The 14,122-nt window shown below is 47.4% G+C and overlaps 1 protein-coding gene across 9 annotated transcripts in view; it reads left to right on the top strand.

Annotated features, from left to right (window-relative positions):
* Nucleotides 1-213: 213 nt before the first annotated feature.
* The window catches only part of ZFHX3 (zinc finger homeobox 3), a 176,311-nt gene continuing 162,402 nt past the window's right edge, over nt 214-14,122 (top strand). For 7 of the 9 annotated variants that reach the window (XM_077931649.1, XM_077931647.1, XM_028739851.2 and 4 more), the window contains exon 1: nt 214-5,106. The gene's annotated coding sequence lies outside the window, so the exon portion shown is untranslated. Of the gene's footprint in view, nt 5,107-5,139; nt 5,640-14,122 lie in introns of those variants that run through there. The other 2 variants (XM_028739847.2, XM_077931646.1) reach the window with 1 other exon arrangement.

The raw sequence follows: 14,122 nt of genomic DNA, 5'->3' as shown, positions 1-14,122 counted from the left end.
GACACAGACTTTCATAAAACTGGTGTGGGTAGGGGGGGGGCATCTCAAAGCTTGGCACCTGCAGAATTCTTGGCTTTGGCACCCAAAAAGCTGAGAAGATGCCACTGCAATCCAGGTTTCAGTTGATCGGAGTTGTTGTTGGAGAATCTGGGTCTCTGTAAGCCACTTTTGTAAACATTATTACTCATCCCCCTGAAAAATAAGGGGTTGTGCAGCTAGGTATCTGCATGTCAGGTAATGAAATGAGTGGCTATTAAGAGCTTCCCCATAGCAATACATATGTGTAATTTTTTTAATGGTTCAGGTTTTCATGCAGAAAAGCAATAAACCAGGTATTTCCCAGTTACATACAAGGACAGGCAGGCAGGCAAATATACCCAGGGATCTAACTCTAATTTATAGGATGTCTTGTGTGTGAGGCTGTGGCTTTGAAGGTAGCTTTAGGCACGAGAAGGACTCTTTTAAAATATCATTTGATAGGTTTACCAAATCATGTTATATGAATGGTACTGGGGAAGGGTGACTGCACCTTCAGCCTATAATTCAATCCTAGGTTTTAATTTAAATTCATATTTACTTAATTTTCCTTAAACAGTGCAAACTCTTAGTAACTGTGCTTATTGGGATAAATTTTAAGTTGACATCAATATAATAATCAGACAGTACCAACTGAAGCTGTGTATAAGCAAAGACTTTGAATAAGAAAGAATTTAGCAAATATTTCTCCAACAATTAAAAATGTCACATTAAATATAAAATAGTTCCATTGTATTGTCGGCTGTCATACAAGGTCTGTTAGTGACAAATATTAGTATAACAGGAATATTAGACTAGAAACAATACCCGATTGATGTCTCTGTACAGTATTATATAGAAAGGTGAGGCGTAACTTAATTCACTGATAGCCACCCATTCTTGTTGACTACGATACTATGTGCGGGGGAGGGGGAGGATAGGGTGTTCATGAAGAAAAAAGTCTCTTTGAAGAGGCTAGAGAAAACTTCTCTCAAGAAGAAATGTAAACAGATCTTCTGCTGTCTTTCTGTACAAAAAGGCAGATCCCGAGTCACAACCCTTTAAGCAATAACACACTTGCTGATATAAATCAGCCTTCTGGTTTGAGGAGCTTTGCAACAGTCCATCTCTCCGGCTCCCCTCTTAAGATCCCAGTGGCATTTCTGCATCTCAGCCCCAGAGGCTGCTTTGACTTGCCATGTAGAGGGAAGCAGCCCTCAAGAGTTTCTGATCTGTGAAGCCCTCACATTAATACATCAGCTCTACTTATTTAACAGCAGCCATTTCCTTTTCCTCCCCTGTGCTGTGGAGTTGATTTTGTTCAAACAAGAACATTTCCAAATCAAAATACAATCAAAGCATTTATAGACTGTGCAGCTAAATTAGGAAAAGAAATGCTGAGAAGGCTGCATACTCCTGGTATTAGGTGTTGATTGCACATATCCATTGCAAAGGAGCAGAGAGAATGGGAATTCTGATAAATACGGTACCTTCAAATAGTTTACTAGTACCATGCCTAACACTTGTTTAGCAGCAACTGTTAGGAACTTTATACAGAAGTAATATATTGCTAGCTTAGTGGCTATACATCTAAGTTGACCCACATTTTCACAGCATTAGATGTGTTTACTTTTGCAAGCTGCATTCTTGCTCCTTTGCTACATTTTCAAGCAACAACAACAAAATTACTGTACATACCCTGAGGTGTCTTCCAGCAAGGAAGGTTACATCTTAGAAAAGAAGCTCAAGTCCATTGACCCCAAGGCTGTATAACTTTACCATGGCTCAAGGCAACAGGCAAGTTGAGCCAATAGAACTTTCAATCCTGTAACCTCTGGCTTAAGTGTACCCCTCCCCAGTTTAATTCAGGTGCGGGGGGGGGGGGCAGTCCTACTTCTGAAAATACCACAACATTGCAGCATTCCCAATAGCTTTTATTCCACAAGTTACTTCAGTTTTTACCGTTTGATCTCTTTGTATAACTCAGTTTAGAGTGAAGAGTCAGTCTCATTCATGTTTGGGACTTTTATGGATCTCCTACTTCAGTTTACAGAGGGGGACTATATTCAGCCAAATCAGTGCTTGGCAGACCAAATGCCTTACAGCAAGAATCCCCACCTCACCTTTTCTATTTCCAGCACTTTTGTCTTAAGAGACAAAAAAAGCTAAATAAACTTGCTGGTTTTCACAAGGTGCTCCTACCTATGTAGCCATTTCACAAAAGAAAAGTTTGTCATTTCTTTTATTTTTCTTTAGGCAAATATTTAATTTTTTTGGGGGGGGGTCTTACAATGCGCCTTTTTCCAGTGTTAACACCACATTTTCTCTGAATGTATGTGTTCAGTTGTTCACAGCAGTTATAGTGAGCTGTCTGCTCACCCAGGAACATTTCTCTATTAATAAGAGTATTTTTTAATTTAATACCCATCTGGCAAAAACTTCAAAAAATACAGCAGTTCACAAGGTGTATCAAGCACCTCTATTTGATCTCTGAGATACTATTGAGCCCACGTCATTTTGGGCAATTTTGTTCTCTTCTGCGTTAGGAAGAAGAAAGCTTCCAATTTCTTCCATCCTGCCTCGAAGTCAGAGCTGTTCTTCCACCTCTACTTCTGGCACCTGCCAAAGCTTAAGCCCATAGTTAGCCAGGTTTTGATTATCTCCCCTACACCTTTTCCAGAGGCAGCTAAAAATGCCCCAGAGCACACCACTCTTTTGCTACTGCATATTAACCCTTCTTCTGCCTTAGTGGTAAAAGCAGCCTTCTATTTAGGGCAACTTAGATCTGGAAATCAGAGCAGAATAAGACTGCAAGGGGAGGGGGGCGAACAGCTGAGAAAGCCAATTAAAGAATGATGCTTGGATCATCGTATTAATTGTACAGACAGATGTGCTTTGGCATGTTTACACTGATAGAATCCACATGTGAAAGGAGATGGAAGGACTGCAGTACACAAGCCAGCTAGCTGGGCTGAGGCACATACAGACAAACTGGGGATGGAAGAGCTGCCCATGATCTCTGGATAAGACTCTATTTGCAGCAAGATTAAACACCCTACACCTCCCAAGATGTTCTCTCGCTTCCTTAGTAAAAACCCAAGCACTTTGGTTTGGCCCCCATCCCTGTTGCTTTTCTGCAGAGCTCAAATGCCAAGAGTAGTAGGAGGCATTCCTGCTACACAGATTGATCATCAATTTGGATTTCCTTCCCCAGGGATGAGGGGCACAAACTGTAGTTGACAAACTGAAAAAATGAACCCAGGAGCGTCCAGCACTCTCATTTCTAGAAAAATTAATTATTTTTTTTAAAAAAACATTTTGCCATCAAACTAAAACAAAGAAAACAAACGTGTGGGTACCAAGTACCCGAAAGCGGTCACATAATATCTGCAAGGCAGACACGGCACCTCCGCACGCCTCCTACGGATACATTCACCATTATGCATACTTGTTATTACATACACACGAATAGTGGTTGCAGAATGTCTCGAATTAAATACGTACAGTTTTAATCTGTTAGCTAGCATCTAAAATACCGAGAAAGCTCCGTTCGTTCGGTGCATTCGCTGCGACACGTTCTAAAAAGCCACCCAACCCCAAAGGAAAAAGCCGCTGAAGGGTGCGTGCCTGTCCCAATTCGGCAGTCCCCGTTTACCGGTTGTCTTTGAGCAAACAAACATGTCCAGAGCCGGCCTCGCCACCCCAGCAGAAATGCAGGAAGCTGGAAGGGGAGGCAGAACGGCGCCCTTCCGAAAAGGGAATCAAAGCGCGGCGGAGGGCAGAAGATCTCCGCTCCAGCGGCTCCCGTACTTCCACGCCAGCCGCCTTTGCCGGACTTCTTCGGCCATTCCGGGGGGAAAGAACTTGGGTGGTGAGGCGGGGAGGAAGCTTCCTCCAAAGGCTCCAAACCCGGCGGCTGGCCGAAGCGACTCAGCGGGGCACGAGGAAACGGCGCAGCCCGTTACGGGGGCCGCGAAGAAGCGACCTTTGGTGGGGAACGCAGGAATGCAGCTGCTTCCTCCTGCGGCGACGGCACACCCGAAGCCCGAGACGAGCAAAGCCGGCCAACTCGGGGGCAGAGGATCGGGGCCGCGGCCAAGTTGGGCTCCTCCCGCCGAGCAGCAACTTTCTCGGCAACTTCCCGCCGCCGCCGCTGCAGCCCCGTCCCACCGCGGGGGAGGGGACGAGGAGGCGGCCCTGCGGCCGAGGAGCCCGATGGAATGCGGGGGGGGGGGTAGCGGCCCGGACTGGTCCCCGTTCCCTCTCTCCGCCTTCCCCCCTCCCGGTTTGGGAGAGCTTCCTCCTTTTCTCCTCCCTCTGGCCCTCCTGGCTGCCCCGCCGGCCCCCCTCCTATCTCCCTCCTCACTTGCCCGCTCCCTCCCGCGCCTCCTCCCCCTCTCTCCTCCTCGCCGCCGCCGCCACCCCCCCCCCCCTTTCCCTGCTTCGCTCGCGCGCTCCCTCCCCCGCCGCCGCCTGGGCTGAATCTTATTGATCCAGAAGGTGGCTAATTAGCCCTTCCCGTCGTGCCTGGGTAATGAGGCACATGCGCACTGCACTAATCAGCCATTTTTTGCAGGAAACTAATTAGCAGAATAAAGATCCAAAGAGTTTTTTTTCTCCCCAATCAGCAGATCTGAGCGCGGGCGCTTCCTGCTCCGGCCGCCCCGCCAGCCCGGCTCTCGTCCGCTCGCCTGTCCGGGCCCCCCGCTCGCTCGCTCGCCCGCCCCGCTTCTTCCTTCCTCTGCTCGCTCGCTCGCTCCGGGGGGCGCCCGCCCGCTCCCGAGAACGATGCTGCTGCTGCTGCTGGGCAGCGGCGGCGGCGGCAGCAGCAGCAGCAGCAGCGCCGGCGACGCAAGTGGAAGCGGCTCCCGCCTGGCTCTGGCCCCCGTCGCTCCTGCTCCGGTCGCCGCCTCGTCCCGTCACCGCCACCCCGGGCTCCTCCTCGGAGCGCGCCGATCCTGCAGCCTTCATGGGATCTGTAGCCCCGCCGCCGCCGCCTTCTCCCGGGATTAACCGCCTCGCCGGAGCAGCAGCAGGAGGGGGAGACGAAGAAGAGGAGGAGGAAGGAGGGAGGACGCCGCCGCCAGCCGCGTAAGTGGCAACTTTTCCGCCGCCCCGCCTGGGCTGCTTTGCATGGGGCTGGCCCGGCCAGCCCCCCGCCTGGATCGGGGCCCCCCCGGCAAACTTTGTGTCCCTCGCCCTCGCAGGTGTTTCCGACCGATCGCAAGCAGGCAGGAGAGAGAGGCGGCCCACGAGGAGAAGAAGGAGCTGCCCGGGCTGGGCTGGCCGCCGGTCAGCGGCGAGGCGCGGAGGAGAGTCCGGCGGGCGGGCGGGCTGCCTCTCCGCTTTGCCTCGCCTTGGCAGGCAGGAGTGCCTCGGCGCTCGGCTCGGCAGAGGGTAGATTGATCGGCCCATCTGCATAATCGATAGGGCAGCGAAGAGGGTGGCCGGGAAATGGCTGCGATGCCCGCCCGCCGCCGCGGCTCCCCTCCGCCGGCCTCCTCGCCGCGCTTCCCGGGGAGGCAGCCCCTACCCCCTGCTCCGGAGGCGGTGCCCAGGCACGCTGCCTGCCGACATGTCACCGGAGCCCCCGAGCGCCCTCGGCCCAGCGCTCTCCTGCCTAGGTAGGGGGCACCCGGAGAGTTGCAAGCAGGAGTCCCCCCCCCCCCCGCGCCCCAGTCCACTCCACCCTGGGGCCGGCCCCCTGTGCCTTGCTGGCTTAGTGCTGAGGAGTCGTCGTTCTGCGCTTATCTAAATATTTGCAACTGCGCCTTTTTCCTTTTTTCTTTTTTGCTGTTTCCTCTGAGCAAACCGAGTCGTCTTCGCGGGGAGGGTGGTGGTGGTGGTGGTGAAGACCAAATGTCCGGGGGTTTGCGGTGGATGGTGCCAAGTGCGTCTTTCGCCCAGACCTTTGTTTTGGGTTCTGAGAAGTGCCGGCCCAAACTACCCATGGAAGCCGTTCCCCAGCTCGTCGTGGTCGTCGGGTCCTGCCTTTGGGGACGCCTTCCTCAGGGGCCAGGAATCCTGCCGTTGAGCTGAACAGGCTGGCAGCTTAGGAGGGGCAGAGGCTACCTAGAGGAATATTTCTATATTTTGGTTTAATTTTTATCTTGCTGCAGGAAGAGGGGGAAGCCCCCCTTCCCGAGCCTTGAAATTTAAGCAAATAAGGTTTGGTTTCCATATCTTGTTACAAAGCAACTTTGAATACGTAGGACATAACGCAAGACCAGCTATTCCAGTTACAGCAAACTTAGAAAGAAAGGAATGTTTCTGTCCTCATTTATTAGAAAGAGATGGGACAGGGGGAACAGGTTTTTTTTAAAGCTATTACGAATTGAAATGTTTATGTAGATCGTAGTGAGCCGTTTTCTGATGTGTATGTGAGCAAACCCCCCCCCCTTCCAGTTAAAAAACTGAGGGAAGATTGCTGCAAGCAACACACTTTATGTATTTTTGTTCCATGTCTAGGAGGAGTGTTGGCAGGCATTATGTGGTTTTCAGTTACACAATATGTTATCATAGTTTTTAATCACTAAATTATTGCAGTGGTTATAGATTTACAGTCTTAAGGTATTGCATAGAAAAGCAATGAAAGCTTGGTATTAATCTGAGAAGTGTACTTTCTATTCATCTATATTCAAAATACTCCTGTACATTTTTAGTGGTTTTACCTATTCTTATATATAGTAAGTTTTTATATGTGAAAATCAGTGTATGTGAGAAAGATAGGTGTGTGCTTTGTGCACATGTATTTCCTCAGCGTTAGGTAGCTAACAGTTCCCATACTAGCCCTGGGTATCGCAGGAGTGAGGTTTGGACCCTTTGTCAGGAGGATTATCGTTCAGGAGGCAAATGAATTACCCATACTTTATTTTTCTTTTTTTCTTTTCATAAACTACCTGCATTGAAATCAGCTCTGATTGGAAACAGCTGTGCCCTGTTTTTTGTTTGATGTTAGTGACAAAGTGTGGCCTTGCATTGCTGTCCGCTGCAGCCTCTTTTATTATTATGTAACTGAATACTTGCCAGTATTAAGAATTCAGTACAGTATTAACAACCTGGTTTCACTGTCTGGTCCTGTATGAAGTGAAATGCTGGGCTTGGTTTTGGTTATAAACAGCAATATGAATGCAACATCAGCAGAAGGGAAAACTCAGTCGAGGAGAGCTTGCGGCCTCCTCTGCTTTGGCATACTTGTGCCCCCCCCCCCCCATTTCGACGATGACAGTTGCAATCCCTTATTTTTATTCTGTTGGTGCTGTGTTACTGGTATGTTTCATGGCTTTTTGTGAGAGGTCTTTTATGGAAAATATTTAGAAGTTTGTTTTGTTTTGGTCTCTTCTAAACAGGTCCTCCAGTTTGCTGATGTCATTTCCTTTCCTATTTGAACTGTTGTGCCTCCTCCAGTTTTCAGCTGGAGCCTGCGGAGGCATGTGGAAGTGCAATTGCAAAGCATGCTCTGGGTTCAAAGGCTGAGGGTCGTGTGGTGCATTTTCATCACTCTGTGGTCTCAGGGTCTGGCTAAACATTCCAGCATCAACTTTGTGGCTTGTCCTTGGGCCGCCATGTCAGGCAATGATTCATTTCAGTTTCCCTTTCTTTCTTTACATTTTTCCCTCCTCCACATCTTTAATTCTCTCTTCTGTTCTCCTTCTCCACCCTTTTTTTTTTAAAGGTCCAATGACAACTTCAATTCACTTGCAAATCGGAGGCCAGCATTAGTGGGGCGCCTGCTGTGAAAAGAAGGAAAGTGTTTCAGGGTTTCTCTCCCTCCTCCCTCCACTTCTGTTTCTTGTCTCTATTTGAACATAAAATGCATTTTTTCTCCTTTGCTTTTGGTCAGTTGACTTTCTTTAGAGAGTAAAATCAACTCTGACACTCGGACTATTCTCTGCCTGGAAGTAGGCGTTTGTCGGCAACGAAGAACTGCGGGAAGGAAAAGCAGCTTCTCTTCTGCGTCTGAGAGGGCTGCTTTGTTTTAATTTTAAAAATGTTCTCTGTATATTTGGCTCTGAGGAAGAAGAGCTGTTAGGAAGTTTGCTTTTCTGCATCTGAGCAGAGGGGAAAATGAAGTGGCCTTGACACTTGACTTGATGGGAAAACCCCAGGTCACTTTCCATAGTGCTGGCCTTTTGTTCCCGGGAACTGAGCTAAGGTGCTTTTCAGTCATACCAAAGAAATCTCCGCACACAGCCTTCCCATGGTTATTGTTGGTGCACATTAAGCAGGGAGCCACTTGGTCCCGGATAAAAAGTGTAGACCTTTGTCCAGCCTTTTAAACTCTTCCTCTTTCTCACTTTCTATCCCCCCCCCCCCCCCGTCCTTATGATCTTGTGGCATTTCGAGTTGAGGGAAGTTAATGGAATAGATTCCCTTAAAGAAGACTGGCCAGTAGTTGAGCAGCTGTAGAGGAACCGCTGCCTCCAAAGCAGGTGCCTGGATAGGGGCCTGCATTGTTGTTGCTCGATTACCACACTCGCTTTTTATGAGGAATGTGTTGCATTACAAAGGCATGAGCAGGGTTGTGTCTTAACTTGATTTTAAAGCGCTGGGTAGCGTATGTTTCAACACTGTAATCCCCGATGAGTGCATGTATCCCCCTGCTCTGTCGGCTTGAGATTGGTACTGGAAATTCAAGGAGGCAGCTGTATTATTCTTGGAGTATTTCTGGTGTGGTAACTCAGCATTGATTAGCACAAATTTGGGCTTTTTCAGAAAGACAATTTGGGAGGGAAAACTCAAAATCTCTCATTACAACAACACAGCTTTACCAGTGTAATGGTTGTGGCAATTGAGATGACTGAACAAAGCAAAGACTTATTTTCTCTCTTGTTCTTCATTCCGCATTTTTTGGGGGGAGGGCGGATGTTCATGGGACCCTCTCTTTACCCATATTTGTATTTGGAATTCTCCCAGGAGTGAACTAAGCAATTTAAGGTGCCTGCCAGTGCAATCTGAGTGTAATCTGAAAAAAGAGTCTTGCTAATTAAGATAAATTTTCCAGAATGGTCTTGATTTAATTTTGTCTTATTTTCTGAATTCTGTTCTCTTTCTCCCTGATGTTGCAATCCTATAGGCTGTGTTTCTACCCTGTACTTTTGTACTGTGAAGGGAGGGAAAGGGAGCCAGGTGAGAAATTCTTTGTTCAACCAGTCTTTTCAAAACCAGATTTGTTTTCCTTGATTTTTTCGCCCTGAGATTGTACATTTCTGAAGTAACCAATCCACAATACAGTTGTTGTTAGATGAACATATCAGGATGGAAGAATGGGGATCGAAACATCTGCATACAGGCCCTGTGCAGTGAATACTCGTGGTTTTGATTAAGTGGTTTGTCTGGGAAATCCTGATGCTGTGTAGTGCTGGGGTGGGCTTGGTACCACAGTCTGTACCTACAAAGAGCTGCTGGGGTGACACGTCTGTAAAAGCTAAGAAGCTAAGCAAGTGTCTTGTAATGTGATAGTACACCATTGTTTATGTATCGTTATCACTCACTTTTTTGTTTTTTAATGATAAATAGCTATAAACTCAATTGTGCTGGGAAAATATACCTAAGAATAAAAATTTGGAGGCTAATGAACACTGTCACCTAGTTGAGGGGCTGTTCTGCAAGTGAGTCAGTATGCACACAGTGGGTGTGTGGAAAAACCCAGCTGGCATCGTTTGAAAAGAGAATGGCCGACCTTCTAGAGAGCTCTTAGGGAAGAGAGGAGAAAAGGGATTGTCTGGTCCACTTGTGCTCAAGTTCCGCTTTGTTGTTTTGGGTTAGAGTTCTGGCACTGAAAAGAGGCCTCAACCATGGGCACATTTTCTTGCGAATTCCCCCAGGACAACTGTCAGTCAGTGAAGTGGTTATCTCCACAGCAACCACAACTTAAAGCACAATGGTGATAAAAGCTAGGGAAATATTGTATATGTTTTCGTGGGGTGCTATAATATGTAGCTGGTGCATAGTTTCCCTTTAAACTTTCTTCCACCTTGGATTTTCAGGCTGGGAAGATCTGCTTTCAAGGGGCAAAAGGATAGCCATGGCAACTGCTGGATTACCCGCTTGCCTACTATAGGAGCTTGCAGGATGCCTGGAACAATCTATATCCTGGAGATTTGGTGGCTATTTCCACTTCTGGCTCTGAAGTGAAAGAAGTGGGTTTGGTGACTTGTATTTGGCCATGCTCTTGAGTTGGGAATTGTTGGTGGTTAGCTTCTGAATTCATCCTTTTAATGAGTTGGGGATCTTGGTCAGCTGTTTGGATAGTGTTGTCAAACTGCAGAAAGTACCTAGTTAACTAAACATTAAAGCTGCACAGTTAAATTTCACATCACCCTTAATTGCACAGTTTCGTTCCCAAGTGGCTGAAGAACGTATAGCTCTAATCCTTGGATTTTGTGGTGTGTGTTTTTCAGAAGGCATTTCACTTTGCTAAGGGTTTGGATGCATATTCTAATTTGGGGTAGGGTTGGAAAAGAGTTCTCAGAAAAATCCTGTAGATTGCTGAATTTCTGGACATTCCTTAATAGTGCTAGTTGTGCCCTGGAAAATCTGTTCTTAGATATAGTCCTGGGTGTTGCTCACTCATTGCCTGAGCTCTTTTTGTGGTCTGCTTAGTTTCCCCCTGAGCTTTCTTACTCCATCAGAAGTACACGGGAGACCTCTGAGAAGAGACTGTAGTGTATGATGTATGTATCAGTCAGCTGGTGGTTAAGAGTGCGTCTCTATTGCTCAAGGTATAAAATTGATTCTTCTTTGAACCCTAAGTCAACTGTTGCAAAAATATACCAGTGTTCATCCTGCTCCTTAAGCCAGGTGCATTACTGGTGTTCTCTTACTGAGTTCTGTAGAAATGGACAGAGACCTGCAATGGATGAATAAGTGTCTCTCCAGGCACAGTAGTTCTTGTGTGTGGGAGTGTGTCAAGAAGCTGGTTGGATTTGTAGAGAAAGGCAAGAAGCAGACTGCATATGACAATGGCTTGCAGAAGGGAAAGTGTCAGGAGAATCCTTAGAGGTTTTCTAGTTTAGCGCTGATGAGCCGTAAGAGCATTTGGGAGTGTCTTCTGAATGGGAGGGGTGAGCCCTTATCCTCTTAAAAAAGAAGGTGGGCAGTGGGCATTCTGCCGATGCAAAATGGGGTGACTGATGCTCTAAAGCTTCCACAGTCCCAGGTAAATTTGAGGACTAAATAGGCTGGGGAGACTTGAAGCCCCTTGTCCTGTTTGGTAGAGCCCGGTTGGCTTTGTGAGCGAAAGCACATGCTTGCTGAAGGAGCCCTTGATTGTTGTGTACCCACCATCCTTGTATCAGAGCCCCTCACTGTGCCAGACAGAACTGTAGATGTCAGGCTTTGCACAGCAAGAAGAGCAGGCGCTGAGGGAGAGATGAGCAGAGGAGCAGCAGGGCTGGGAGCTTCAAATTAACCTTCTGCTTTGTTGATGTCTAATGTGATTCTCTCCCCCCCCCCCCCCCATTGCATGCTAGCAAATTGAGAGCCTGATTCAATTTACATAAAGCTCTTAGGGGAGGCAGTTTGGGCCTCAGGAAGACCACACTTGGGCAGCAGTGCTCTCAGGCACATCTCAGCTATATGTTCCACACAATGGTACAGGTCTAGAAAAGAGGAAATTCAGATGCCAACCTCCAGCTTGTGGTGACTTGGGTGACAGACCAGTCATCAAGCGTGTGTGTGTGTGTGTGTGTGTGTGCATAGCTATAGCCTGCTGCAAATTTGGCTTTGTCAGATTCCTTTTGACTTTACTCTATCCTGCTAAACTGACACCTTTCTTGTAAATTCTTTTGCCTTCTTACCATTCATATTTTCAAGTACTCATCAACCTTGAAAATTCAAGTTTTTGGCCTTGTCCCTAGCGTGGTTGTTTGGATCAGTTTTAGATGAACGCTTGTTGTCTGTCTTCACTCTGGTGCATCAAATTTCTCTTGAGAAGATGGTATATTGTAGCTACTGCAGGAACCTGCAGTGGAAATTGATTATGTACTAATAGCATTTGTCTATAACACTACAGGGCTGTTTGTGACGATGCTTTCACACAACCTGACATTTCAGTTGTCAGTTACTGTGCTGTCTTCTGTGTGTGAGACAGCAGCCCCTGCTACACAGTAAAAGCCCTTTAAAACCTCATTGCCAGCATTCAGCTTGTCTATTTTATTTCTAGCTACTTGCATTCCTGTGAAATTTGACAAATGTGTCTGGGTGGTAGAGAGAGGCTTCACAAGTAGCAGTGCTCATTTCTGCTCTAAGATCAGATGTAATCCTGGACTTGATAAGCCAGTTATTGAAACCTAGTCCTGCTATTCTCCAGTCTGGCATAAGCAGCTTTTAACGCTGGTGGAAACAGCTACCAGGCAAAGAAGGACCAGGACTGGCTTCACAGTCCAGCCTGTGCATTGGTTGATCGGGAGCAGCAATGGAGGAGGAGGAGGAGTTGGGCCATTCTCATCTCTGAGTTCAGCAAGGGATGGTATTCCATGTTAGCTGGCCCCTACCAGAGCTGTAAGGGACATGGGTGGCGCTGTGGGTTAAACCACAGAGCCTAGGACTTGCTGATCAGAAGGTCGGTGGTTCGAATCCCCGCAACGGGGTGAGCTCCCGTTGCTCGGTCCCTGCTCCTGCCAACCTAGCAGTTCGAAAGCATGTCAAAGTGCAAGTAGATAAATAGGTACCACTCTGGCAGGAAGGTAAATGGTGTTTCCGTGCGCTGCTCTGGTTCGCCAGAAGTGGCTTAGTCATGCTGGCCACATGACCCAGAAGCTGGCTCCCTCGGCCAATAAAGTGAGATGAGCGCCGCAACCCCAGAGTTGGCCACGACTGGACCTAATGGTCAGGGGTCCCTTTACCTTTTTACCAGAGCTGTGCTCATTTGGAAGGACTGGTCTTTCTGCCCTGCCTATGGGCTTAGTAGCTGTTGATGGTGGTAGTAGTCTTGGTGTTGAATTTGGTGAGAAATGCTTTATTCTCAGTAGCAAGGCTGGCCAACAAAATACAGTCATGCAAACAGCGTGCATCTTCCTCAATAAATTTATTCCCCCACTTGGCTTCAAGGGCACATTAAATGTGGTTGTTTTCACTTGCTATCTAAAAGAAAGGGGAGGCAGGTGGTCCTTGCTGGGGTGGGGATTCTAAAGGATAGCACCAGAACAGAAAAGGCCCTTGCTCTGGTTACAGACCATGGCCTTTAACTATGACCTCAACACATAGAAGGATCCATATGGGAGTTGGTGGTATTTTAGGTATCCTGGCCTTAGAGGTCATCAGCAGTCTAAAGTCTATGCAGTTCTGTAAGTAGGGATCTAACATATTTTGAGAAGTCCCCATTAACACTGACAGCTGTGGTCTGGACCTGCTGTGTGGCTATCGCGTAGCTACGGGGCGGGGGCTAGCTGGGGTTTTTTTGCCCTGGGTGAAGCTTTCAGAAGGGTACCATTAAGGCTCCCAACCCCCACCCCCACCCCGTGTGTGTGCGCGCGCCAAACTGCGTTTTTGACCTGGGTGAAATATAGCCTAGTTTCACCCCTGGTGTTTGGAAACTACTTCTGAAAGCCAGGCTACTTGCATAAAACACATTGCAATTGGAAATTACCAGTGCATGGACGACTGGCAAAATCTATTCTGTCTCTTCCCCCACCCCTGGGCCACCAACTGTGGAAGCCAGTCCCTGGTTAAGGATGACAGAGAGGTTGTTGGTCACTGGCTATTCTCTCCAGCACATCATGAAGGGTTGAGTGACTGGAGGGAGAGCCTGTATATTGCAGAGACCTCAGAGCAGAAGGCGTTTCCTGTGTGTGTATTCTCTGTGTGTGTATTGCGTTATACAGGCCTAACTTGGAGCCCCTCTACTCCCAGAGCCTTTGACAGTAGAGGAAGAGGTACCTGCTCTTATGGGGATGGGTGTTGTTCCCAAGGGTATAGCACTTTATCCCCGCCCTCGAAATAGCTGGTAGCCATTCACTTCCATGTAAGAAAATAAATAAAATAATCTTTTTAATATTTTAAAACGTTTTAACTTTTTTTGTTGATAATTTTGATATTTTGTTTTATATTTTTGTAAAACACTTAGAGGTTTTCTTACAAAGTATTATATATATTTTTTGTTAAA

This window comes from Podarcis muralis, chromosome 7 (genome assembly GCF_964188315.1).
Source record: "Podarcis muralis chromosome 7, rPodMur119.hap1.1, whole genome shotgun sequence".
In the NCBI taxonomy this organism is placed as follows: domain Eukaryota; kingdom Metazoa; phylum Chordata; class Lepidosauria; order Squamata; family Lacertidae; genus Podarcis; species Podarcis muralis.
Note: the sequence above shows the minus strand (reverse complement) of the source record. Positions and strands in the feature narration are given on the sequence as shown.